The sequence below is a fragment of the Phascolarctos cinereus genome, unplaced genomic scaffold, assembly GCF_003287225.1.
Source record: "Phascolarctos cinereus isolate Bilbo 61053 unplaced genomic scaffold, phaCin_HiC Scaffold_9;HRSCAF=440, whole genome shotgun sequence".
Classification (NCBI taxonomy): Eukaryota; Metazoa; Chordata; class Mammalia; order Diprotodontia; family Phascolarctidae; genus Phascolarctos; species Phascolarctos cinereus.
In genome coordinates this window covers 265,316,706-265,344,021 of record NW_027556402.1, presented here as the reverse complement: position 1 = coordinate 265,344,021, position 27,316 = coordinate 265,316,706, and the positions used below count along the sequence as shown (strand labels likewise).

General features: G+C 46.4%; 1 protein-coding gene across 3 annotated transcripts in view; it reads left to right on the top strand.

The window, feature by feature from the left end:
* Positions 1-3,388: 3,388 nt before the first annotated feature.
* The window catches only part of LRRC56 (leucine rich repeat containing 56), a 63,834-nt gene continuing 39,906 nt past the window's right edge, over positions 3,389-27,316 (top strand). For all 3 annotated transcript variants that reach the window (XM_078148227.1, XM_078148226.1, XM_020979421.2), the window contains exon 1: positions 3,389-3,488. The gene's annotated coding sequence lies outside the window, so the exon portion shown is untranslated. The remainder of the gene's footprint in view (positions 3,489-27,316) is intronic.

Here is a 27,316-nt window from a genome sequence, read left to right as displayed (position 1 = left end):
CTCCTTGGCTGTTCCACAAACAAGACCCTCCATGTCTAGACCCCAGGCATTTGCACTGGCTGTGCCCCATGCCTGGAACTCTCTCCCTTCTCACCTCCACCTTCTGGTTTCCCAGCTAAAATCCCACCTCCAGTAGGCAGGATTTCCCAATACCCTTTCTCTCGTTAATTCAAAGTTATCCTGGATCTTCTCCAGTGTACATAGTTACTTGTCTGCTGGCTCCTCCATTAGGCTGTCTCCAGCACTTAGCACAGTACCTGGCATACAGTAAGCATTTAATAAATGCTTGTTGGCTGGGCTCTCCTATTTAAGCACCTCATGGCCCTGACCTGGACTCCTATCTGCCTCACCTCCATGGCCCTGGGGTGGTGCAACCACCCTGGACACTGGGCACCTTATCCTTTGGGGTAAGGGTCCAGAGGGAGAAGGGACTCTTAGCTATGTCTTCTGGATGTTGGGGACAACTTACACAGGCCTTGATGATCTCTGCTTGGGTGGTGGTAGGAGAATCACCCTGGGGGCAGGATGGTACTGGAAGGGGAAGAGGGAGTCAGAACATCAAGTCTCATGGGGTTTTTAGGGCCACTAGGTGGTGCCACAGTATACAGAGCCTGGAGTCAGAAGACTCATCTTCCTAAGTTCAAATCCAACTTCAGATACTTCCTAGCTGTGTGACCCTGGGCAAGTCATTTAGCCTTGTTTGCCTCAGTTTCTTATCTGTAAAATGAGCTGGAGAAGAACATGGCAAGCCACTCCAGTATCTTTGACAAGAAAACCCCCAATGGGGTTACAAAGAATTGGGCATGGCTGAAAACAACCGAGCAACAATAAATCCCCAAGGTTAGAGCTCTTGGTGGCAGAGGTCTTGGTCTACTGCAGGGAAGGGCTCAGAGCTCCTAAGCCTCAGGTGGGGTGCCTCATGACTATATCTTATTGGGGTGGGGCTCAGGGCATCTCATTTCAGGGGCCACCAGACTCCTAGTCTCTGTGGGGGCTGGAACTCAGGGCTCTGGGCTCCTGGAGGGGCTCAGAGCTCTTGTCTCAGGTGGGGGTGGGGGTAGGAATGAGACTCAGAACACCTGTGTCTCAGGTGAGGGGTTAGGGTTTCTGATCAACTGGTGGGGCCTGAAGTTTTCCTCATCTTATGGGGGACCAGAGTCCCCAAGTCTCAAATGGCAGGTCAGGCTCTGGGTTCCCAAGTTGGGGAGAGGGCGCTTCAGGATTCTTGGTCTCAGGTGGGAGAGGGGTACTTGGAGCTCCTGGTCTCAGGTGTGGCAGGGAGGATGCTGGGAGTTCCTGAACTTGGAGAGGGGAGATGGGCTCAAGGTTCCTGGTCTCCAGTGTGTTCATGGTGGGAAGGAGGTTCTAGATCCCATGTCTTGGAAGCTTGGGCTCTAGATTTCTCTTCTGGGGGGAGGGGAGCCCTCAGAGTTCCTAAATCTAAGGTTGAGAAAGGGAGTGTCAGAGTTCTTAAATCTGGGGCAGGGCGCTGTGGATTCTTGCCTCAGGTTGAGAGGAAATGGGGTGGGGGGCGATGTTTAATAATCAGAGATCCTGGTTGGGGGAGGATGACGATCAGGGTCACTGGTCTTATGGGGGGATGAAAACCACTAAGTCTCTGCTGGGGGTGAAGTGTCAAGTCTCAGGTACAGGGTCTGGCTTAGGGTTCCTAAGTCTAGGGGTGGGTGGGAGGAGGACCAGGCCTCCTGGTCTGGGGACAGTTCAGAGCCTCTAAGGCTGGAGACTTTCCAGTCTGCAGGGTGGCTCAGGGTTCCTAAGTCCAGGAACAAGTAGGGGGCCTTAGGGTCCCTCGTCTCAGGTGGGGGGGAACCTCAAAGCTTCTAAGTCTCAAGTGGAGGGGGCCCTTCAGGGCACCTGGTATCAAGTGAGTGGGTGGGGGAGGGGAAACTTGGAGTTCCTGGTTTCAAGAGGGAAGAAAGGACCTCTGGGATCCAGATCTCAAGGGGATGGGGGGTGGGGGGTGGCGGGAGTTGAGGCTCCTATGTCATAGGTTGAGGAAGCATTACTCAGAACTCCTGGTCTTCTTGGTCGGAAGGGGTCTCAGCACTCCTACATCTCAGGTGGAGGGTTGGGCTAAGGGCTCCTAAATCCAAGGGTGGGAAGGGGGCCTCAGCTGCTTGGGGCAGCTCAGGATTCCTAAGGCTGGGGGAGGGCTCTTAGGGCTCCTAGTCTTGGTAGACCTCAGGGCTCCCTCATGCTGGGTGGGAGGGAGATGGGAGGAGGAGATAAGCTCTCAGTGGTCCTAAATATGAAGGGCTCTTAGGGGTCCTGGTCTGGGGTGTGGGGTGAGCACAGCTTCTCTTTGCCTCAAATGGGAATGAGGGGTTCAAGGCTTCTGGTCTCTTTCAGAGAGGGGCTCAGGGCTTCTCTTTTCAAGAGGGTGGTCTCAGAGTTTCTAGTTTCAGATGGGGGTGGATCAGGGCATCTAGTCTCTTGAGGTGGGGAGTTCATGGCTTCTGGTCTAGGTGGGCAGCCTTCTTAAGTCTGGGCTCCTGGTCTGGGAGGCTTGAGGATTCCTGGTCTTATTGGAGGCCCTTAGCACTACTGGGGTGGGGGGGTGCTAAGAGCTCCAGGGTAGGGGATGGGGAATTAGGGTTTTTCTGTGCCTCAGGTGGGAATGAGTGACTCAGGGCTCTTTCAGGTAGATGGGTTCTGAGTTCCCATCATATGGGAGCCGGGGGGCTCCTGGTCTCAGGAACAGCACTCCTAAGTTTGGGGGACCCTCAGGGTTCCTGGTCTAGGGAAAGGTCTTTGGGCTCATGGTCCCATGGAAGGCCCACAGCGCTACTGAATAGGGGGGAATCTTAGGGCTCCTGGTCCCATGGGGGAGGGGCTCAGGGCTCCTATGTCTCAGATGGGGAGCCCGGGGGCTTATGGTCTCGTGGGGGAGGGGCTCAGGGCTCCTATGTCCCAGACGGGGAGCTCGGAGTTCTTGGTCTGGGGGGCCCTCATCGCTCATAATTTTGGGGTGCCTCAGGGCCCTTGAGGGTGGGGGTCCCCTCAGAGGGCCGGGGGTTGGGGGGGAGGGATTTAAGATCTGAGGTCTCTCTAGAGCTCCGCCTCTTTCCGGCTCTGGGTCCTGAGGCCCTGATCGTCCGCCTCAGCCTCCCTGTCTGTGTCCCCGGGGGAGAAGGAAGAATCTTAGCTCTCTTCCAGTCTCTTCTCGCCTCTTCTCATCCTCTCTCCTTTCTCTTGACTCTGCTGTTCTCTGGGTCCATGACGTAGGCAGGGCGGAGCGACGGCATAGCAACCGTTGCTAGGGAGGGACGGGGCGGATTTGCTCAAGCAGGAGCCAGGCGCTCATGAATATTCAATTAGGTAAGTAGCCCCCGCCCGCCTGTCACCATGGGAACAGGTCCCACGCGCTGCCTGCGGTGGTCCAGCTGAGGCCCGAGTGGCCGAAGCAAGGCCAGGTCTGGGTGGGGTGGGGGAGCCTCGGGCAAGTGAGAAGATCTGAGGCGGCTGAGGTAAGGCGGGAGCGCATCTTCCCACACCTGCCCCTTGGGGATGGCCCCCAAAGAAACAAGACTCTTCCAGAGAGAGACTCTCCATAGAGAGAAAGTACTGAGAGGCTCTCAGAGACACTGACCCTACCTACCTAGAGAGAGACCCCACAGCATTCCGAAAAGGACGCTGTTGGCCCCTACCTGCTTCTGCTTGGAGCCCTCCCGGGCTGAGGAGTCACCTCCGTGGGCAACACCTCAAGCTCTGGGCAGCTCTCACTTTCAGCTGTTTGTCCAGCCCTCTGGAATTTAAATCAGCCTCTTGGCCTATTACTCCCTCCTCTCTGCCCTTTGGGGCCAAGAGAAAGAAGACCGGCTTCTTCCCAGGTCAGCCTTTCAAGTCCACTTCCACAACTTTCCTGTTCCTTCCAAGGCCTTCACTTCTCCTGGGAAAACAGTGTCTTTAGTTCCTTATAACTTGGACTCCAGGCCCTTCTCCATCCTGGCTGCCCATTTCGGGTGCTTACCTGTGCCCACAAATGTCCCCCTCTGCAGCCCATGGTGCTCAGATCAGAGTGCAGGATAAAACCAAGATTGAAAGCCTGGGAGGGTAGAAGGATGCTAATGCCTTTGGAAGAAAAAGGGTAGGGCATGTAGGTGGGCATGGGGAAGATGATGAGATTGGCTTTGGACCTGTTGAATTTAAAATGTCTCTAGATCATCCCGTTTGAGATATCATATATATGTAGTTGGAAAGGCATGACCAGCTCAGGAGGGAGATTAGTACTGGCTATATAGATCTAAGTATGCTAAGTAGTTGTACCTATGGGAGCTGATGAGATCCTCTATCGAGTGAATAGAGACAAGAGAAGAGAAAGGGTCCGGGACAGAGCCTGGGGGACACCCATGGTCAGTGGCTGTAGAATGGGGGATGAACCAGCAGACGAGTGGTCAGACAGGTCAGAGGAGTATCACAAAAAGCCAGAAAAATGGGGATCCAGGAGGAAAATCAGTGCCTACCACAGAGAAAACTGATGCTTGTCAATTAGTTGATTGAGGTGATCCACAGCGTCAAATGCTCCAGGAAAGTCAAGAAGGGTGAGGGTTTCAAGAGACTGTGACATTTGGTTAAGAGGTCATTCAGAGATCATTGATGACTTTGGAGAGTTTCAGGAAAAGGATGAGGTTGAAAGATGAACTGCAGATATTTAATAAGAGGCAGAGGAAAGAAAATGGAGCCACCGATTAGAGATGGCCTTCTCAAAGAGTTCAGCCACAAAAGGGAGAAGAGCTATGAGGTGTTGGCTGGTTGGCTCCAGTGAGGTTTTCTTGAAGATGTTTGTACGAAGCAGGGAAGGAGCCAGGGAGCAGCAAGAGACACTGAAGACTAGTGAGGGAGGATAGGATGATAGAGGGGACAATATGCTGGAGAAGGTGGGAAGGAATGGGGTCACATCTCTATAGGGGCCTTACCTAGAAAAGGAAAAAGGTCACTTCTTCATATGACACACAGGGGAAGGACAGAGAGTAAGGGATGATGACAGAGAAGCATAAAATGAGCAGGAAGGAAGAAGCCCCTTCTGGCCAATGCCTCCTCTGCTCAGCAAAGTCAAAGCCTTCAGATAACAGGGAAGGAGGGAGGGAGGGGGAGAGGCTAGGAGAAAAGGGAAGATTTGGAAGGGCCTCTGTGGAGAGAACATGGGAAGACTAAAAGGAATGATTGGCTGCAGTGAGGACCCAGATCAAATGAAATAACATGAGAGCAGCCTGGTTTGAACTTCCTCTGGTTCTTTTCAGCTTCAGTGCAGGAATGAAGGAGGCAGATGGTGAGGGCCATTCAGGGCTGGGATATGCATGACCACACAAGGGACTGAGAAGAACTGAATTGGTATAGGGAAGGAGGAGAGTGAAGCCAGCGCAAGGGTGAGGAGAGAAGAGAACTGGAGAATGGAGGCTTCTGGTGAGGACTAAGGACGGTTTTACAAGCAGTAAGTCACAAGGAGAAATGGAATGATTGGCAATTATGACCTATTAGAGGAACTTTGGAGCTCTGGAACAGGGAAATAGAACTGTGCTGGGCAGTGATCAGACAAGGAGGCAGAGGAACCCGTTCTCTTGTCAGGAAAGACAACCAGCACACTTGTGAACATGTCTGTCTGTGGCTGAGTTGTAGTGGAGGAAAGGAGGTCATGGGAAGTTAGAACATTTGAACAAACATTAAAGTGTGTGCTCAAGTCCCCTAGTATGAGGGCAGGAGGTGGGGAGAAGATCCAGACCGTGAGCCCAGAGCTGAATTCACTGAGGAGGGAAGGACAGGGTCTGGGGGTCCATTGTAATGGCCTCAGGATCTGGATTAGGTGATGATATATTTGGATGAATGAACCCCAACAGAAGAGAGGTGGCTGGTGATGGTGGTAGGGGAAGTGCCTGGAAGAGGCCATTAGGAGCAAAGAGAATTCTACCTCTCCCACCATGACCAAGTAAGTGGCTACAAGTCCAAGTGAAGCCAATGCTGGAGACAGTGGCCAGGGAGACCAGTATCATATGGGAATGAGACGTCTCAGAGCTCGAAGAGGAAGGAAAAGGGCTTGGGGTTACTTCTGCCATTCTAGTGGGTTCACAGGGGTATTTTAAGATTGTAAATTTTCATTACTCTCATTTCTTAGGGAATTATAGCATCTTCTGAGGTTGTTTGAAGTTTGAATGTCCTCCTTCGTAAATTCTTTGTTCCTATACTTCAGCTATTGCTCTAGGGGGAGAGAAGGTACAGCATTAATCATAGAGGTAATATTAGAGGTTTTTTTAATAGACTTTTTTGCTCCAAATATTTTTCCCAATCTGTTTCTTATTGAGACACCGATTTTTATAGTGCAAAATCCTGTTACCTTTTCTAGAATCAAAATCATAAATTTTCTCACCAATGATAATATTTGTAAAGCATTTGACACAGGGCCTAGCACCCAGCAGGCATTTGATAAATGTTTTTTTCCCTTCCTTTCCTTTCCTTCTGCTGCATAACAAGCTCATTTTTCTTGCAGTTCTTAAAAACAGCAGATATTTCTGTCACTGACCAGGCAGAATTGATTGTGGCTGTGTGGTTGTGATCTGCCCCTCTCCAACACTCTACCCTCACCTCCACCCCCTCCTTTTGGGCCGTGCATCTGTGGCCTGGCTCCCTGTGGTTTTATTTGCATGATCCTTGCTGTCTCAAATGTGCAGATTTTGTATTAGTTGCGCTCCTCTGGGCATTCTCTTGTCGGTGCCTTTACTCTTTCCCCAGTGCCACACGTTTTTGGTTTTTTTGTTTGTTTGTTTGTTTGTTTGCTTTTTGTTTTTGGCTAGGCAATGGGGTTAAGTGACTTGCCCAGAGTCACATAGCTAGTAAGCGTTATGTGTCTGAAGCCGGATTTGAACTCAGGTCCTCCTGACTCCAGGGCCAGTGCTCTATCCCCTGCGCCACCTAGCTGCCCCAAATATTTGCTGATACCTATTTTTTTTAAATTTTTTTGGGGGGGTAGGCAATGGGGTTAAGTGACCTGCCCACGGTCACACAGCTAATAAGTGTTATGGGTCTGAATTCACATTTGAACTCAGGTCCTCCTGAATCCAAAGCCAGTGCTCTATCCACTGCGCCACCTAGCTGCCCCCCAGACGTTTTTCTGATTCTTGCTTTCCAGGGACGCAGAGAGGTCAATTTCAGTGGAGTGGTGAAGCTGGAGGCCAGATCTGCCTCAGGCAGCTCACTCCCTCTTATCATCAAAGGCTGGCCCCCCCTTCCCCTTGCTTGCCACCTCAGAGTCGTTGTCCTCAAGGCCCCCTCCTCTCCAGCCTGTTGTCTGACTTTCTGTCCGCTCACTGCTCAAGCCTCCTCATCTGGTGCCTGGAAGGTTATTGGAACTACTTCCTAATTGGTTGGTCTCACTGCTTGGAGTCTTTTCCCTGTCCAACCCACCCCCACAGCTGCCATGGTGACCTTGCTAAAGTACAGGCACTGGGTCATCCTGCCAGTGGCTTTCTAGGAGCTCTAAGACCTCACGTAGACTGGCCTTCAGGCTCTTCTGTCCCGGCCCCTTCCTCTCTCTCCGGCCTCCACATCACTGTCCTTCACTCTGGTCTGGCCAGGCTGTTTCTTGCATTCCAACTTCATCTCCTGCCTTTACACCTTTGCCCTGGCTGTCCCCTGTGCCTGGGATATGCTCCCTCCTGACCTCAGCCTCCGCTCAAAGCCCCCTTCTGCAGGAGGCCTTTCCATGTTCCTCCAGAAGCGATTAATGCTTTCTCTGCTAAGTTTCTTTGTAGCTACTTCACCTGTATCTCTTAGATATCTGTGTTTGTAAACATCAGCACATAAACTACCTGAGGGCAAAAATTATATTGCTTCTTCTTAGCAAGTGTCTGGAAGACAGTAGGTACGTAGATGCAAGTTTCTTGGTTGATGGAAGGTGTCATGTAGAGTGGGCCCATTGTTGGGCTCAGTATCCAGAAAAACAAGATTTGAATCCTGTCTTAGACACTTCCTGGTTAGATGACCTTGGGTAAGTCACTGTACTTCCACCTGCCTCCGTTTTCTCAACTGTAAAATGAGGATCATCATAGCATCTGTATCACTCATAGAATTGTTGGAAGATAAAGTAAAGATAGGCATGGGAAGTGTTTTGTGAACCTGAGCCCGAGAAATGTCAGGTTCTCTGGTAGTTCCTCTTTGCCAGTTTTCTTTTTCAGCTATTCCTCCTATTCTTGTCTACTTTTCCCTATGAATTGTGTTAGGACTTTAATTCTATGGAAAAGCCTACTGCTGTTCGGACTGGTATGGCATTAAATCCAAGAGGTAGCTTGGGAAGGTTTGCCACTTTATTAAATTTTTTTGACCTACCTATTCGGAGGGAAACAAATATATTTAATTCAATACATCAGGAATTTATAAAATACATACTATGTGTCAGATGTTGTACCAGGCCCTGGAGACTCAAGGGCCAAAAGAAAAACAAGCCCCACCCTCCGGAAGCTTCCATCCCACTGGGGCGGAGTGGGGAGAGATTGTGACCTATGTCAGTTAATAAATAGAAAATCGACAGTAGACAGAAGAGACAGAAGACCAGAGATCCAACCTCGGCTCCACTGCTTAACTATGGCAGCATTGACCAGTCTCTCTGGGCCACAGTTTCCTTATCTATAAAATGCAGAGGTTGGATTTGGCAGCTTCTGAGGTCTCCTCTAGCTTTAAATCTACAATCTGTGATGCCCTCTGCGTACCACCTCATTGGCAGGGAGGGAGTGGGGATTGGGGAAGCCCCTTGTAGCAGTCAGCTGATGAGCTGAACTTTGAAGGGAGCCAGGGATCCCGAGAAGCCAGGAAGAGAAGTGAGAATGTTCCAGGAAGGTGGGCGATAGAATCTCTTATGTCCAGAAGATCAAGGAAGCACTTTTAGGACATAGAGCACGGAGGGAGGGGAGCAATGTGAAATTTGAAAAGGATTTCTTCCCTGAGTTTTATTCATTGTTTATCTTCCTTCCTTTTTATTCTAGACTTTTACTCTTTGGCTCATGGCCCTCACACTCATTTCTTCCTTCTTTAATTAAAGCTACTATTTCCCCTTCTAAATGGGTGCTGTGGTTTTGTCTTGTTGATCCGGCCCCCAGGCCCTTTTTTCCATTGTGCCTCACCCCAGAAATATCAGTTCCTGAAGGGTTACATAGAGAAGTACTGCTCCTGGTAGGAATTTTCCTGTGTCCCTGGTTTTGAGGGGCCCTCCCCTCCCTGGATCCCCTTTCCCCATTTGTCATGAAATCTCTATGTCCTCCCATGATTTTGGGTGTTAGTTGTCCTCAGAAGATCTGATTCCCCTTGCAGTGCTCCCTCTAAGCCAAATCCTGGTAGACTTGACCCACTGGAAGGTCCTATCTCCCATTATAAAATACCCCTTCGGGAATATTCTTCAGTGGGATCCCCTCCCAGAACTAAGAGGAGATCTTCCCCTTTCTCTCCCCATTTCATCCCCTCGCCTTGCCACCTCGCACATCTCCTCTTCTTCCTGAAAGACTAAAGGAGTTGGTTTTCCTTCCTTGTTAACTATTGACTTGGTGAGGGTGCAGCACACACTCCCTTCTGTCTTCTTTCTTCTTCTCTCCCATGCAGCTGGTCAGAAACAATGGCTCAGCTGTGGACAGAGTGAGACAAGGTAGAGTCTGTGGTGATTCAGGCCTGTTCTTCCACCTTTGGTTCTTCCATTTAAGCTCAGGTTTCACCCTTATCTCTTCATGTGCTCTCCAAAAGAAACCTCTTAATGGTCCCTCTTGTTATTTTGTATTAGTAGTTGTTAACTGCACAAGTGTCTGGTTTTGTTTTGTTTTTTAAACTCAGGGTAATTGATTTCAATACTCCTGCCTCCCTTGGTTGCTTTTTGTGTTTACCCTTCTTGTATTTCTGTTGTCTGGGGTGTTTGCAAAGCAAACAATCTGCCTATGTCTAGTTTTCTTTCTAGTAATGCTTCAAATGCCTCTTTTTAATTGAATACCCATTTTTTCATTAATGATTAGGCTCAGGTTTGGGGGGTCAGGTATGTCACCTTAGGTAGTTTCTTGACCTCCTTTCCTCTTTGGAATGTATTATTCTATTCTCTCCTGTGGTTTCTGGGAGAGTTTCAGAATAATCTTGTATTATTCAAATGTCCTTTCCTTTATATTTGAAGATCTTCCATTAAATTTTGGTGGCTCCCTATCACCTCCAAGATGAAATATAAATTCCTATTTGTTTTTGTAAAAGCTCTTCATTACCTGGCCCCTTTCCACATTTCCATTCTCCTTGTACCTTACTCTCTCCACATGTAACTCTCTGATTCAGTGATTCTGGCCTCCTGGCTGTTCCATGAACGAGATCGTCCCTCTCCTGACTCAGAGCATTTTCTCTGGTTATTCCCATTTCCATTCCTTGGAATGTTCTCTGCTCACCTCTGACTCTTGGCTTCCCTGGCTCCCTTCAAGTACCAACTAGTTTCCCCTTCTACAAGCAGTTTCCTCAGTCCTCCTCAGTCTTAGTGCCTTCCGTCTGAGACTACCCCTGTTTGTTGGCCTCATTCCAGTGAAGGCACTGGCCGCACAGCTTCTTCCTTTCCACTGGACAAGGTGATGGTGGTGATGGGGGGAGGGCAGAGTTGAGTTCTGTGGCAAATATGCTTCCTGCTTTCCATGGTGGGGGGTTGTGGTGGGCACAGAGAGGGGTTTGTTTGGAGGCTTGGCTTGGGTGAGCCTTGGGTTGGCATTATGCAGCTCTGTCAGTACAGGAGTCTGTGAGAAAGGGATGCTAAGTGAGCTCCTGAAGGATTTGCTTTCTCTGCAGTTTGTACATTGATTGATTACCTCATTAGCATTCTTGATGTCTTAGCTCATAGAGACAGCAGAAATTGTTTTGTCTCTTGGGAATGATCCCCATGAATTTGGGAAAAAATGTCTAGTCCTCCATAATGCAGGTCATGTAACAGAAAGACAGGCTTTAAATGCCAAAGGCCTCACGATGGAAAATGCTACCCACATTCGGAGAAAGAACCATGGAGTCTGAATGCAGATTGAAGCATACTGTTTGCTCTTTTTTTCCTTCTGTTGTGTTTTGTTTCCTCTTTCTGGTGGTTCCTCCTGTTAGTCTTAATTCTTACTTACAACATGACTAACGTGAAAATATGTTTACTAGGAATGTGTATGTAGAGCGAATATCAGATTGCTCACCATCTTGGGGAGGGAAGGGGGGAGGGAGAGGGAAAAAAAATTTAAATCTCAAAAGCTTGTGGAAATGATTGTTGATAATTCAAAATAAATTAATAAAGTTTTTTTTTAAAAGGGAAAAAATTGCCAAACAGAGCAGTTTGGTGGGGTAGTTGGTAACCTCATCTGTCAGGACTCATGATGACTATTTGCAAAAAGACCACCATGAAGAGAATGTGGTGGTGGCTAAAGCTATAGCATTGACTGGATAGAGAGAGAAACAAAGACAGAGAGAGAGAAGAGAGAAAGAGACAGAGACAGAGACAGAGAGAAGAGAGAGAGAGAGAGAGAGAGAGAGAGAGAGAGAGAGAGAGAGACAGAGAGAGACAGAGAGACAGAGAGAGAGAGAGAGAGAGAGAGAGAGTATTTTATCCCCCAAGTCACTAAAATCACACCCACATACACTCAGACACCTGCTACCTTTGATGCAGGAACGGGTAAAAGTGGGGATGGTGGTAAATCCACCGGACAGTCTAACTGGGAACAATCAGAAGTCACACACTGCTTCTGGGAGGGACTGCATTCGGTGAACACCCAATCCTTCCCTGGAATAAGAAATCTGGGCTCAAATATTGGCTGTGCCACTGCACCCATGGGCACATGAGCCTCATCTAGCTTGTCTCCTTCATCTTTAAAATAAGGGGTCAGACTAGGTGGCTTCAAAGATTCCTTCCGACTCCAAGTCATTGATTCACAGTTACTAATGATCTCTTAATTGCCAAATCCAATGACCCTTCTTTTCTCCATCTTCATTCTCCTTGACCTCTCTGCCGCCTTGGACATTGGTGATTGCTTTCTCCTCCTGGATACCATTTCCTCTCTAGATTTTCAGGATACCCTCTCCCTCCCCCACTCCTGACTCTCCTCTTCTCTCTCTGCCCACTCCTTCTCTGTCACTTTGCTAGATCCTCCTCAGATCATGCACTCTAACCATGGGTATCCCTCAGGGCTCTGTCCTGGGCTCTCTTCTCTCGTCTTCTCTCTCTATGCCGCTTCACTTGCTGATCTCATCAGTTCCCATGAATTTAATGATTGCTACACTGATGATTCTCAAATCTACCTATCCTGCTCTAACCTCTTTGCTGACCTCCAATTTTGTAACTCCAACTGCATTTCAAATATTTTGAACTGGGTGTCCAGTAGACATTTTAAATTTAAATATATCCAAAACTTATTATTTTTCCTTCTAAATCCTCTCCCCAGGGACAGCTAGGTGTCATAGTGGATAGAGTTCCAGCCTTAGAGTCAGGAGGACCTGAGTTCAAATCTGGCCTCAGACACATGACACTTACTAGCTGTATGACCCTGGGCAAGTCACTTAACCCCAATTGCCTCACCAAAAGGGAAAAAAAACCCAAAAAAACCCCACCAATCCTCTCCCTTCTCCCTCAACACACACACACACACACACACACACACACACACACACACACACACCCCTTCCCTATTATTGTCAAAGGCAACACCCTTCCCCCAGTACTTCAGGCTTACAACCTAGGACTCATCCTGGATTCTTCATTTTCTCTCATCCCCCAGATCCAATATGGTGCCAAGACCTGGTGATTTCACCTCTACAACATCTCTGGTCCATTTCACCTCTGCTGCATCTCTCCCAATATGCCCCCTTCTCTCCTTTAACCCTGCCCCCACCCTAATGCAGACCCTCATCTCCTCACACCTGGACTACTGCAATAATCTGCTGGAGGGTCTGCCTGCCTCAGTCTCTCCCCACTCCAGTCCATTTTCCACTCAGCCACCAAAGTGATTTTCCTAATGCTCAGATCTGACCACGTCACCTCTCTCCCCTCCACTCCCCCTACTCAGTCAACTCCAGTGGTTCCCTATCACCTCCAGGATCAAACATAAAACCCTCTGGCATTCAAAACCCTTCATAACCTAGCCTCCCCACCCCAAATTTTCTCATCTTCTTACACTTTACCTCCTCCTCTCAACACTCTGCAAACAGTGACATGAACCTCCTTGCTATTCCTCAGAGGAAAACACTCTTATCTCCCAATTCGATTCCCTAGGCCTGGAATGCCCTCCCTCCTCACTTCCACCTCCTGGTTTCAGTGATGAAGGGAGTTTTCTCCCCTGAGTTCCCTATGTTAATGACACCACAGGTCCAATTTCTATCTAATGAGTAATGGCTCATTGTTCCTGATGTATTTTGTATCAGTTCCTTATGTATCTTGAATATCAGACCTCTGTTACAGATACATTCTGCAAAGTTTTTTCCTAAACAACTGATTCTGATTCTGTATGTGTTATTTTGGTTCATTTGGAAGCTTTTCTTTTCCTTTAAAAAAAATACAGTACCGGGTATAGAGAAAACTGAGTGAGGAAATTTTTTCAACCCATGCAGATCAGTGACTGTTCTGCAACTTATGGTGTTGAGTGTTTTATACAAATTAATTTTTTTAACCTTCCATGCTTATACTTCTCTCTTTCCTCCATTCTCCACTAACTTTTTTTTTAATGGTGTGACCTTTTATATTTAGGTCATCTATTCATTAAGAACTTATTGTGATAAATGGTATAAACTGTTAGTCTAAACCTAATTTCTGCCAAACTACTTTCCAATTTTCAAACAATTTTTGTTGAATAGGGAATTTTTATCCCAGTAATCAGTGTCCTAGCATTTCTCAAATACCAGGGCACTAGGTCTGATTTGCAAGAAGACCACTACTGCTGCAGAGATTCTCTTAATTTAGCCTAGGATAACATCAGCTTTTTGACTGCCTCCAGTTAGTAATTCATAATGAGCTTGTAGTCCACTAACTTTCATCTTTTTCAGATGAGTTGTTGGTTCATCATATTTCTCTTCCAATTCACATTAGGAGCATTGTGTTTCTTTTCATTTATTTAGTATTTTATTTTTCCACAGTTACATGTAAAAGCAATTTTTTTTAGGCAATTGGGGTTAAGTGGCTTGCCCAGGGTCACACAAGCTAGTAAGTGTCAAGTGTTTGGTCTGAGGCTGAATTTGAACTCAGGTCCTCCTGATTCCAGGGCTGGTGCTCTATCCACTGTGCCACCTAGCTGTCCCAACTTTCTTTATTTTTCTTGAGGTGTTTTTTGGTCTATGTTTTCTTTTACACCATGATTAATATGGAAATGTTTTGCATAACTACACATGTATAATCTATATCAAATTGCTTGCCTTCCCGATGAGGAGGGTGGGGAGGGAGGAAGGGAGAGAATTTGGAACTCAAAGTTTTAAAAACAAATGTTAAAAATCGTTTTTACATGGGGCAGCTAGGTGGCACAGTGGATAGAGCACTGGCCCTGAAGTCAGGAGGACCTGAGTTCAAATCCACTCTCAGACACATGACACTTACTAGCTGTGTGACCCTGGGCAAGTCACTTAACCTCAATTGCCTTAAAAAAAAACAGTTATCAGGAAATGGTGGCTGAGGTCCAGATGTCTTGGTCCCCTGTGACATGGCTGCAGTCCTCCAGCTCCAGGGGTCACATGGGCGAGAGAATTGCTTCTTCTGCTGGCCAATGCCCCACATGCTTGAACCTGAGAATTCTCCAACTGGAGATGACCCTCCTCCCCACAAAACAAATGTTCCCTCATGCCATGTGCTTCCAAGAGCTCTAGTTGACCTATACACAGAAAAGGAAACCAGAGGGCATCCCGCTTAGAGGTATATACATTCCCCATCTGGCACCTGGATATGCACATACAGCAGATGCTTTTCTGAAAGCCACCATTAACTTTTCCTGGTTGAGATGGGGAGAGGAGGAGGAAGGAAGAAATCTGCTCACCCCAACCCCATTTGCTACACTCTGGGATAATGTACAGGGGGAAAAATGAAAAGGAAAGGAGACAGAGAAGGAGAGGATGAGGAGGGAAGGAGGGAGGGGAAAGGAAGTGTGGAGAGACAGAGGAGGAAGGGTGGAAGGAAGGATAAAGAGGGAGGAGGTAGAAAAAACAGTGAAGAGATGGAGAGGGGAGGGAGGGAGACAGAGAGAGAAAGGTGATTGGGAGGAAGAAAGAATGGAGAAGGGGAGGGAGGGAAGGATAGAGAAGAGAAAGGAGATGAAGGAAGGAAGGGGGTACAGACAGAGAAAAGGAAGGGAAAGGAGAGAGAAAGAAGAATGTAAAGCAAATGCCCCCCATTTCTGCTTGGCAAACTGAAGGGCACAGACACAGACATCCAAGTCTAAAGGTGTGAGAATGAAAGAGTTAAGTTTCCACATAAGTAGATATGAGTCTGGGGTCATCTTTATAACAAAGGTGAGTCCATTACAGATGTAAGGGAAGGATTTCCCACTATGGAAGAGGTCTGAGGCTTAGCTACAAATGAGAAGGCCAGAAAATATGTATTGGGAAAGGTTTGTTAAGTTCAGAACATACAAATATTTGAACCTGTCCAGACCAGACAGTTGAGTTGCCCCCGGGCCTGAGCTGCTGCCACACTTTCATGTCCTAGCCAGGGAGCTTCAGGAGACCCTAACAGAAATCCCCTGGCCTATGGCCTCCTCATTCTCAAACTTTCCCAGGGTACCCCACGTCAGCACCATGCCAGGCCACCAGCCTCTGCCTCTGCTTCACCTCAGGGCTTTCTCCAGTGCTGACAGGCTGCTCCACATCAGAACACCCAAAAGTAGAGATCTTGTCTTCTGTCCAGATTGCCCCAGGCCACACCTTGGCATGCTCCAGCCTGCTGGGAGTCAGGCCTGCCAGACTTGTCAGGACTCAGAATCACCACTACCCCCCCTTCCCAAGGTTGGTTGGGGGGTCCTTGAACAGTCTAATCACCTGCCTACCCCAGTGGACCTGGTGCTTTGCCCAGACTCTTTCCTCAATGGTTAGCATTCTCCCGCCCCACCATACTTTACCCCTCCCAGTGATTCAGACCCCCTGGCTGTCACTACTCAAACCCCTTTTCCCACCCCCAGTGCCTCCTCACCTGCCCTGAGGTTTCCCCCACTCCCACCCCAGCCCTCCCACTCTGCTCTCTGGAGTTGGAAGACTTGCTTTGGTCATCTTTTGCTTTCCAATCCTTCCACCTTGTGGCTCTTGCTGAGACCTGGCTCCCTCCCCATGGCACAGCCTCTCTCCCTGTCCTGCACCAGCTCCCCCTTTATTCATTGTCCTCAGCCCAAGGGACTCCTCGAGCTCTGTCCCCACTTTCAGGTTCTCCCTGTGTCTCCTCCACAGAGATCCTTTCAGTCCGTAGGAAGCACCATGTTTATGTGGATAAATCCATATCTATCCATCAAGATTTGGAAAGCTATTCTCTCCCCGTCTCGAGGACCTCCACCTTTCCTTAGCAAGTTCAGAGTGAGGCTGTCAACCTTTCCACCCTAACCCTTGCTCTTATACCCAGCAGGAGTGGGATGGAGGGGGAGAACTCCAATATCCAGGTTGATTCTCCCTCAGACACTCATGACCCACTGTTCCAGGCAAACCTCAGCTGCACAGAGATGGTCAGACCTTTGCTTTCACCTTCATCCCAAGTCTTCCACTCCTGTGTTCATGAACTTTGGAACTTCTTCATCTGATCACAGTCATCTTCCCACTTTCCCCTCTCCCCAGTGCCTCCTAACCCTGTTCTTCCTCCTCACTGTGGCCTTCTGTCCCTCAATGCCTCGGTTCCCCTCCAGATCATAAGCTCTGGGGGGCAGCTAGGTAGCATGGTGGATAGAGCACTGGCCCTGGATTCAGGAGGAACTGAGTTCAAATCCAGCCTCAGACACATAACACTTACTACCTGTGTGACCCTGGGCAAGGCACTTAACCCCATTGCCTAGCCAAAAAAGGCAAAACAAAACAAAACAAAAAAAACAGATCTCAGATCATGAGGTCTGCCTAAGCTACACCCTCCCTTTTGCCACCCTGACCACTTGGTGAACCACTTCTAATTTCTTCTGTAGTATGAGCTTTAATATTAAGGTCATGTATCATTTAGAATATATTATAAGATATGTAATTCCACTTTCACAGTTCTTATTCTCTTTTAAACCACTCCAGAAAACTCTGTTGGGGTCCCACACTTTCCTGGCAATCCACAGGCTCCTTGACCTCGTCAGGTATTGATTCATTTTCCTTTGCCTTGCACCATTTATTCCCAGGTGTCTGGGCTCCATTAGCTGATCCGAAGGCAGATTTTCCTTCTGTTATACTATCTTCCCTGTTGGTTTTCTTGCTCCTGAGATATCTTCTTTCCTTATATTCCTCTCTAACTCACTTTCTGACTTCTTTCCCTTTGATTGTACAACTGGACCTTGAAGTTGCCTCGGCTTCCTCCCACAGTGGACGATTGAGTCAGTCAGCTGGTGAAAATTCACTTTTCCCTGACCTTAGTGTCTGCCCTAAGTGACTTCTGGGAGCTCCAGCCTTCTGCCTTTTTGTTTTCCCCAGCACAAGGAAGAGGAGGTGGGGCAGAAATGAGACACGTTCTAAGGTGTGCTGGAGTGTGGTGGACCAAGAGCGGAGGATGCCCAGTGAGCGTGCAGGGTGGCTGCTATCTCACTGGGAATCTTGGTGTCTCAGATGTGGCGCCAACTGAAATGGCTTTACATCTTGTGTGGATCCTTATTCTGGAGGTGTCTGAAGGGAGGTGAGGACCAGAGAAAGTGTCTGGTCCACCTTGTTGATCATGTGAGGCAGAAATCTCTATTTGGCAATTAAAGCCCTTCCCAGCCTCCTCCCAGTCTTCCTTTACAGTTGTAATGCAAATTACTCACCTTCCCTCAAGCTCCCATCCAGCTGAACTGGACTTTTGGCTGTTGCTCACCCACAATACTCTGTGCACCCCAGGACTGAATTGCTCACCTCCTTGCCTTGTCCCTTTAGAGCCCCTCATTTCCTTCACAATCCAGTTCTGCTTTCTACATGAAGTATTTCCTGATCCTTTCAGATGCTAGATTACCTTGTATTTATTCTGTATTTATTTATAGGTAGTGGATATGTTTTGGCTTTCTCTCCCGGGTTTAAACTTGGTTACATCTCCCTTCAAGGTTCTGGGTACCCTGAGGGATTTGGGGTATCTTTCTCTAATTTCCTATGCATGGATGCCCCCCTCCTGTTGGGGCCACAGATTAGCATTCTGGGTCCATTTAACTGTTTGACATCAATTGGCTTTTACAAAGGGGCCACATGGGGCAAGAGAATTGCTTCTTCTGCTGGCTGATGCCCCAAATGCTCAAGCCAGCATCTGGTGATAGGGAGCAATACTAGTGATAGTCAATGAGCATTTATTAAGCACCTACTATGTCCCAGTCAGTAAACATTTGTTAATTTATTAAGAAGTGAGGCATAGTGCTACACGCTGGGGAGATGGAACAAGTTAAAAGACATTCCCTTCTCTCCAGGAGCTCACAGTCTAGTGCATGAGACAAATGCAAACAACCACATACAAACAAAATAGAGGCGGGACAAATGGAAGACTTTCCACAGAGGAAAGGCTAGAATTAAGGAGGACGTGGAAGGCTTCCTTGCAGAAACTAGGACTTTAGCTAAGCCTTGAAGGAAGCCAGGGAAGCAGAGCTGAAGAGGAAGAGATTTCCAGACGTGGACACAGCCAAGGGAAATGCCCTGAGCTGTGGGCATCCTTTGCAAGAAGTGGGAGGGAGGAGAATGTCCCTGGATTATAGAGTACTCAGAAGGAGGAAGATGTGAGAAGACTGGAAAGCCAGGAAGGGGCCAGGTTATGAAGGGCTTTCAAAGCCAAAGAGGATTTTGTATTTGATCATGGAGGTGACTGATTGGGGGAGGGGGTGACATGCACAGACCTGAGCTTTAAGAAGGTGGCTGAGTGGGGGATGGACTGGAGTGGGAAGAGACAAGGTAGGCAGGCACCCCAGCAGGTTATTGCAATAGTCCAGGGGTGAGGAGATGCGAGTCTATGCCACAGTGGGGGCAGGCTAAGAGGAGAGAAAGGGGCATATTGGAGAGATGCTGTGGAGGTGGAAATAGGACTAGACAACAGATTGGATACAGGGGTGTGTGTGAAAGAGAGTGAGGAGTTGAGGACTATACCCAGGTTGTGACCCTGGGTGACTGGTAAGTTGGCTTGACAGTAATAAGGAAATTCAGAAGGTGGGATATCCTTTTAGTCCAGTGCCCCTCATGGCAGCTGGAAAGTGTGGGAAAATGGCTGGGTCACCTGGCCAGCCAGCATCCTTCCCACCCCTCCCCCATGTGGCTGGCGATGTAGGCATGGCCCTCCTCTGCTCCACAAAGGAAGAAATTGCTGTGTCCCTTGGAGACAAGCTTGGCCAAGTCCCCGATCACATTCACCACACGTCTCTAGGCATCCATGTCACAGGCAGGCCAGCCTCATTTCTGTTTGATGACACACACATACACACACACCCCACAAATTTTGATATGTTGTCTCATTGTTTGGATTTTCTTTAATGCTGTTTATTGCTTCTGTGTTTGGTTCTTTGACTGGAGGGTCATTTGTTCATGTTTCCTTTATTATTATAATTTATTTCATTGTGGACAATAAGAATGTGTTTGATGTTTTTGTTTCTATATTTATTCATGAGCTCTTTAAGTCCTCACACATGGTCACTTTTAGTAAAAATGCTGTGCAATGCTGAGGAATAGGTGTTCTTACAATAACTAGTTTTTCAATAACACTGTATCTAGATTATTAATTTCTTTCTCATTTATCCTTCTGTTAGATTTGTCTTTATGTGAAAGAAGCACTTTGAAGTCCCCAACAGTGATAGTCTTACCGTCTAGGTCTTCCTGAGGGAGTCCCTCAGTCATGGCTCTCCCACTTTTAAGGCATTCTGTGGCTCCATGTCCAATTAAAACCTTAGCCTTTCCATTTCCCCAGAACAAGACACCTCTCTTAGTTACCACTCTCCTATACGTGCCTGTTAGTGTGTAAAGTGCAAAGTCTTTTACAACACACAAAGAATGATGTGGGAGAAGGGACATGAGGGACATCACAGTGGACATCTATGATTGGCCCATCACCTCGTGAAAGTGACTGAGTGGCAGTCTTGCGCTCCTGGGAGTGTGCGAAGAGTCCAGGGCATTGGGTGGAGTTCCTGTAGTGGCCTTGAAAGAGGACATAGACAAGATGCCCACAGAAGGCATCCTTGCTCGAGAGGGACCCTACCAGAGGCTTGGAGCCCTACCCAGAAGCATAATGTATTATGTATATTCCCTGCTAATCTCTGGTGACTGTATCTATTTTTATTGTTACCTTACTCCACTGGTGACTGGGAAAGTGTGAGAGTATCATCTGTATCCAGAACCTGGGCAAGCATGCTGTTGTGGAACTGGCACAATACAATACTGATGCACTTCTCCAGGCAACCAAATTGTGTTATAATTTTCCACAAGCCCTCACAATGGCCAGCATCAGAGGCCTTGGTCAGATCTACACATGTTGTCTTCAGGCCTCTGTTCTGCTCCTGGCATTTCTCCTGGAGTTGTTGGGCAGCAAACACCATATTGACCATGCCTCAGCCCTTTCTGAAGCCATACTGGCTCTCAGGCAGATGACCATCTTCCAAGTGAAGGATCAGCCTATTAAGAAAAACTTTGGCAAAAATCTTGCCAGCAATGACTAAGAAAGAGACACCCCCCTCCCCATGATTGTCACAGGACAATCTATTTCCTTTTCTTTTATAGAGATGGACAGTGGAGGCATCCTTGAACTCCTAGTAAACAGCTTCCTTTTGCCATATAATCCAGAAAATTTGTCAGCTTTTGTATGAGCATGGGACTCCTCCACTTTGTAAATCTCAGATAGAATAGAATCAGCACCAGGCACTTTGTCACACAAGAATAGTGTAATGACATTCAAAGCCTCTTCTTCAGTTGGAAATTCAGCTAGGGAGGGATTGTCTTCAACCTGAGGTAAACAGTCAGTGGCTTCAGGACTGATTGATGATGGTCTGTTGAGAACACTATGGAAGTATTCAGCCCATCTCTTCAGGATCATTCCTTATCACTAACCAATGTGGCTCCATCAACACAGAGTAGTTGAGATGCACCGAGGGTCTTTGGCCCATAAATAGCCTTCACGGCATCATAAAAGTACCTTTGATTGATACTCCCAGCATAAAACTGAATTTCATCTGCCTTCTTGCTGAGCCAAGAATCCTGAATTTCTCTAAGCTTCACTAGTACCTGACTTTTGATGGAACTAAATGCTGCCTTCTTAGAAATGAATGAATTATCCTGCCGGTAAACCTTGCGGAGTTCTCATTTTTTGCTTAGCAGCTTCTGAATTTCCCCATCATTTTTGTCAAACCACTCTTGATATTTGTGAGCGTTCTGCCCAGATGAGCAAATGTGATGCTGGATGCCGTGTCTCTGAAAGTTGCCCACTCCTTTTCTGCTCCGCTGCTGCTGTGTGTTGGCTCAGCTTTCCCTCTAGGTTGGCAATGAACTGTTCACATTCAAGGAAGCACTCTAATCTGTTGACATTAATTCTTCTGGTAGTCATCTTGCCTAGGACCACCACTTTTGTGGAATGTGAATATTTAGCTTGGAGCAGATAAGTCCGTGATCAGTCCAGCACTCTGTGCTACACATCACTGTCATCACTCTCACATCCTGTCTGTCTCTTCTCCTTACAATGACATCATCTATTAAATGCCAGTGTCTGCTGTGAGGGTGCATCCACAAAGTTTTATTGTGTTAAGGTAAACAGAAGACAGTGCTTGCTCTCATGCTTTTTAACATGACGTTTTCAACCATGTTGTCTGAGACCTTCAATGAGACCAAAAACAGCATCAAGGTCAGCAACCACACTAATGGTAATTATTTAACTTGAAAAGGCTACAAGCCAAGACTGAAGTGGAGAGAGAATTGGTGCGTGAATTTTTGTTCACAGGTGATTGTGCACTCAGTGCAGCCTCTGAAGCTGAGATGCAACAAAGTATAGATCGATTCTCTGCTGTTTGTGCTAATTTTGGCCTAACAATTAACACCAAGAAAACACAGGTGCTCCACCAGCCCCACCACACCATCCATACATGGAACCATCAGTTACAGCAAATGGAGGAATCTTGAATACTGCAGATAAGTTCACTTACCTTGGCAGTGGACTTTTCAGGGATATACACACAGATGGTGAGGTTAACACATGCATTGCCAGAGCTAGTTCAGTGTTCGGGAGGCTCCGAAGGAAAGTGTGGGAGAGAAGAGGTATCAAACTGCCTACCAAACTGAATGGCTCTACAGAGCCATTGTGCTGACCTCATTGTTGTATACTTGTGAAACCTGGACAGTCTACCAGCATCATGCCAGGAAACCGAATCACTTCCATTTGAATTGTCTTAGGAAGAGTCTGAAAATCACCTGGCAGGATAAGTTACCAGACACTGACATCCTCTCTTGATCTGAACTGCCCAGCATTCAAACCCTGCTGCAGAGAGTGTATCTCCGATGGGTTGGCCATGTTGTTTGAATGCCAAATATACATTTGCCAAGAAAACCATTTAACTGAGAACTCATGCAGGGAAAATGCTCACATGAAGGTCAGAAGAAGTAATACAAGGATATTCTCAAGGTCTCTCTGAAGAACCTTGGAAATGATTGCATGACATGAGAGACACTGGCACAGGACTGCCCAGCATGGCATGCCCTCATCAAGAAAAGAGCTCTATGAATGAAGCAGAATTGCAGTGGATCAAAAGAAACATGAAACCACAAATTTAGAGCCATCTCCACCCCGAATGTTCATATGGACTCTATTTGTGCCTTATCTGTGGAAGACTTCTGAGCTCGTGTTGGTCTGATCATCCACAGTTGGACACATCATACCTTGAGTCCAACATAGTGATGTCATTTTGGTCCTTTTTGAGAATGACAGACAGCCAACCAACCACCTGTTACCTTATCTGAAATCAAGATTTAGTCTTCCATCTTTGGGGATTCAACTGGAGCATTCACTCTGCATAAATCTTGGTGTTTTCAGTGTGTTCTTTGTAAGGAGGTGGCCAGGTTTATGCTTCAAGTCAGCCTCGGATTAGAAGGCTCTCCCTTGGGGGCAGCTAGGTGGCCCAGTGGATAGAGCACTGGCCCAGAAGTCAGGAGGACCTGAGTTCAAATCTGGCCTCAAACCAAACACTTGATACTTACTAGCTGTGTGACCTTGGGCAAGTCACTTAACTCCAATTGCCTAAAAAAAAAATTTAATTTTTTTTAAAAATTAGAAGGTTCTCCCTTTTATAAACAAGTTCATCTCATTCACATTCATGGCTGTATTATTGTTAGTCTTTCCATCAGATAAATCCTGTGATAATATTTCTTTTCTTTTTAAAATGTTTTCCTTTTTTATAGAAGAAAATTAAAAGAAAGACAATTAAATAATCAGCTATCTAGAATTTATCTTGTTTGAAACCCTCTGATCCCATTCTTCTCCTCCTTAAGACCCAAATCACAGTCATATCCTTGTCTGTTTTCCACTTTGGTAATCAGCTTTATCCGGTACAGCTGATTTTCCTGTTTCTTGGCACTCTCCCCCACCCCCACTTCTTCTCCTTCTTAAACTGTCTCCTCCTTCTCCCTGTCCTAGATTGCTGCTGTCTTTACTGTATTTCTATCAGTATAATATCTATGTATATGTATAGTTTATGTGTGTGTGTATATATATATATATGCACATACTATGTATATGTGTGTGTATATGTATGTATGTGTGTATGTATATAATTTGCCCTTGCCTACCCTGGGTAAAAAAAAGTTTCATGAGAACCCTGCTCTCACTAACTGCCCTTCATGAGACCAATCCCCAAATCTGAAATAGTTTTAAAAAGAAATATGTCGAGTTGTTTGGTAGAGAGAGCGAGAGCTGGAGAGAAGAGTTGGTTCCCACTATGGCCTTTGTGGCCATTCTTTGGCTCTCAGACAAGGGCATAGGACATTGCCCCATTGGCCTCACCTAGGCAGTAAGCTGTCTCTAAGAGGAGGGCAGTTTCAGATGTCTATCAGCAGGCAAGCTAATTTAATTTGGGGAACCCAAAACACCTCTCTGGGTGGGTCCAAAACAAGACCCCAGGGGGCCCAAGACAAGCCCTCAGTGGGCTCTCAGCCTTCCTAACAACCACCCCACTCCCCTGGAGCATCTCCAAGATCAGCAGCCTGATGTCTACAGTAAGCCTGTTGGTTAGACAATTGTCTAGCCCCAGAAAGCTGGATTCAGACACTACTAATAAGTGATAGATAATAATCCTCAAGTCTCACCTGCATTTGCATGTCCTTTTCCTGCAGCACCCCACTTACACGAAATAGTAAATTCCTCCCTCTCTTCCTCTTCCTTGTTGCTTTTCTCTTTGTCCCCTCACTGACTCATAGAGATGATGAAGCTCTGAAGGGACCCGCCTCTTCTCCACATTTCTGGATATAACTACTTGATGACCACTTGGCCCATCAAGCAAGTTTTTTTCCCTTTCTAGACTTTTCCAGTTTCCTGCATCGCCCTGTTGAAACCTCTGCCCAACTCTGGCTTTTTTGGCAGGAATTTATGGAAGCCAAGCTGACGGTCATCTCTTCGATGAGTTCCAGTTGTTTTCCCTAGCAGGCTGCTCAGACCTTGGGAGCCTTCTGTTCTCCCACATGCCCAGCATATGCCTTGCAGTCAGTCATGGTCTCATATATATATATATATATACACATACATATATATACACACACACACATATATATATATGTATGTATGTATATGTATACATATAAATTTATTTATTTTTAATTTTCAACATTTATTTCCACAAGATTTTGAATTCCATATTTTCACCCCATCTTGCCCCTCCCCGCACCCTAAGATGGCATGCATTCTGAATACCCCTTCCCCTAGTCTGCCCTCCCTTCTATCTCTCCCCCCCCTTCTCTTATCCCCTTCCCCTTCTATTTTCCTATAGGGCAGGATAGATTTCTGTACCTCGTTTCCTGTATTTCTTATTTCCCAGTTGCATGTGGAAATATTTTTTTAAGCATGTGTTTTTAAAACTTTGGCTTCCAAATTTTCTCCCTTCCTCCCACCCTACCCACCCTCATTGAAAAGGCAAGCAAGTCAATACAGGCCATACATATGCAGTTATGCAAAACACTTCCATGGTACACGTGTTGTGAAAAACTAACTCTATTTCCCTTAATCCTATCCTGCCCCCCCCATTTATTCTATTCTTTCTTTTGACCCTGTCCCTCCTCAGAAGCACTTCCTTCTGATTACCCCTTTCCCAATCTGCCCTTCTCTCTATCATCCCCCTGCTCTCTTGTCCCCTTCCTCCCTTATTTTCCTGTAGGGTAAGACAGATTTCCATACCCAACCAAGTGTGTATGTTATTCCCTCCTTAAGCCAAATCCTATGAGAATAAGATTCCCTCATTTCCTCTCTCCTTCCCCTGTTTCCCCTCCACTCTAAGAACCTTTTACCCCATTCTACCTCTCCCTTTCTCCTTCTCCTAGTATAATCCTCTCTCACCCCTTAATTTTATTCTCCTGATATCACCCCTTCATCTTCAACTCACCCTGTAGCCTCTATCTATCTATCTCTTTATCTATCTATCTATCTATCTATCCATCTATCTATACATACATATAATTTTTCCCCTCCCATGACCCTAATACTGACAAAGGTCTCATGAGTTATAAATATCATCTTTCCATGCAGGAATGTAAACAGTTCAGCCTTAATAAGTCTCTTATGATTTCTCTTTCCTGTTTACCTCTTCATGTTCCACTTGAGTCTTGTATTTGAAAGTCTAATTTTCTATTCAGCTCTGGTCTTTTCATCAAGAATGCTTGAAAATCCTCTATTTCACTGAGAGACCATTTTTTCCCCTGAAGGATTATACTCAATTTTGCTGGGTAGGTGATTCTTGGTTGTAATCCTATCTCCTTTGCCCTCCAGAATATCATGTCCCATGCCCTGTGGTCCCTTAATGTAGAAGCTGCTAAATCTTGTGTTATCTTGATTGTGTTCCCACAATACTTGAATTGTTTCTTTCTGGCTGCTTGCAATATTTTCTCCTTGACCTGGGAACTCTGGAATTTGGCTACAATATTCCTAGGAGTTTTCCTTTGGGGATCTCTTTCAGGAGGAGATCGGTGGATTCTTTCAATTTCTATTTTGCCCTCTGGTTCTAAAATATCAGGGCAGTTTTCCTTGATAATTTCTTGAAAGATGATGTCTAGGCTCTTTTTTTGATCATGGCTTTCAGATAGTCCAATAATTTTTAAATTCTCTCTCCTGGATCTATTTTCCAGGTCAGTTGTTTTTCCAATGAGATATTTCACATTGTTTTCTAATTTTTCATTCTTTTGGATTTGTTCTACTGTGTCATGATTTCTCATAAAGTCACTATCTTCCAATTGCTCTATTCTAATTTTTAAGGAAGTATTTTCTTCAGTAAGCTTTTGGACTTCCTTTTCCATTTGGCCAATTTTGCTTTTTAGGGCATTCTTCTCATTGGCTTTTTGGACCTCTTTTGCCATTTGGGTTAGGCTATTTTTTAAGGTGTTATTTTCTTCAGTATTTTTTTGGGTCTCCTTTAGCAAGCTGTTGACTTGTTTTTCATGATTTTCTTGCATCACTTTCATTTTTCTTCCCAGTTTTTCCTCTATTTCTCTTACTTGCTTCTCAAAATCCCTTTTGAACTCTTCCAAGGACTGGGATGGATTCATATTTTTCTTGGAGGCTTTGGATGTAGGAGCTTTGACTTTGTTGTCTTCTTCTGGTTGTATGTTTTGATCTTCTTTGTCACCAAAGTAAGACAATATAGTCTGACTCTTTTTTCGAGGTTTGCTCATGATCCCAGCCAACCACTTGAGTTTTAAACTCTTTGTTAAGGTAAAAGTCTGCTTCCAATGTGGTGAATGTACTGTCCCAAGCTTCAGAGGTTTGTATATTGTTTTCAAAGATACTTCTAGGGACCTATAAATTTTCAGTTCTTCCAAGGTGGTATGATAAGGGGCGAGATGTTTACTCTTTTCCTGGCCTGAGCTCTGGTCTTTGAGTGACCGGCCACAAGCAATCTTTTCTCTCTTGGAACCGTGAAGAGGGTTTCCTCTCCACTGCCACTACAAGCTCCACCATGCCAGCTCTCCTTCTCACCCCAGGACTGCCGCCCAGAACTGTGACCCAGATCCAAGCACGGGCAAA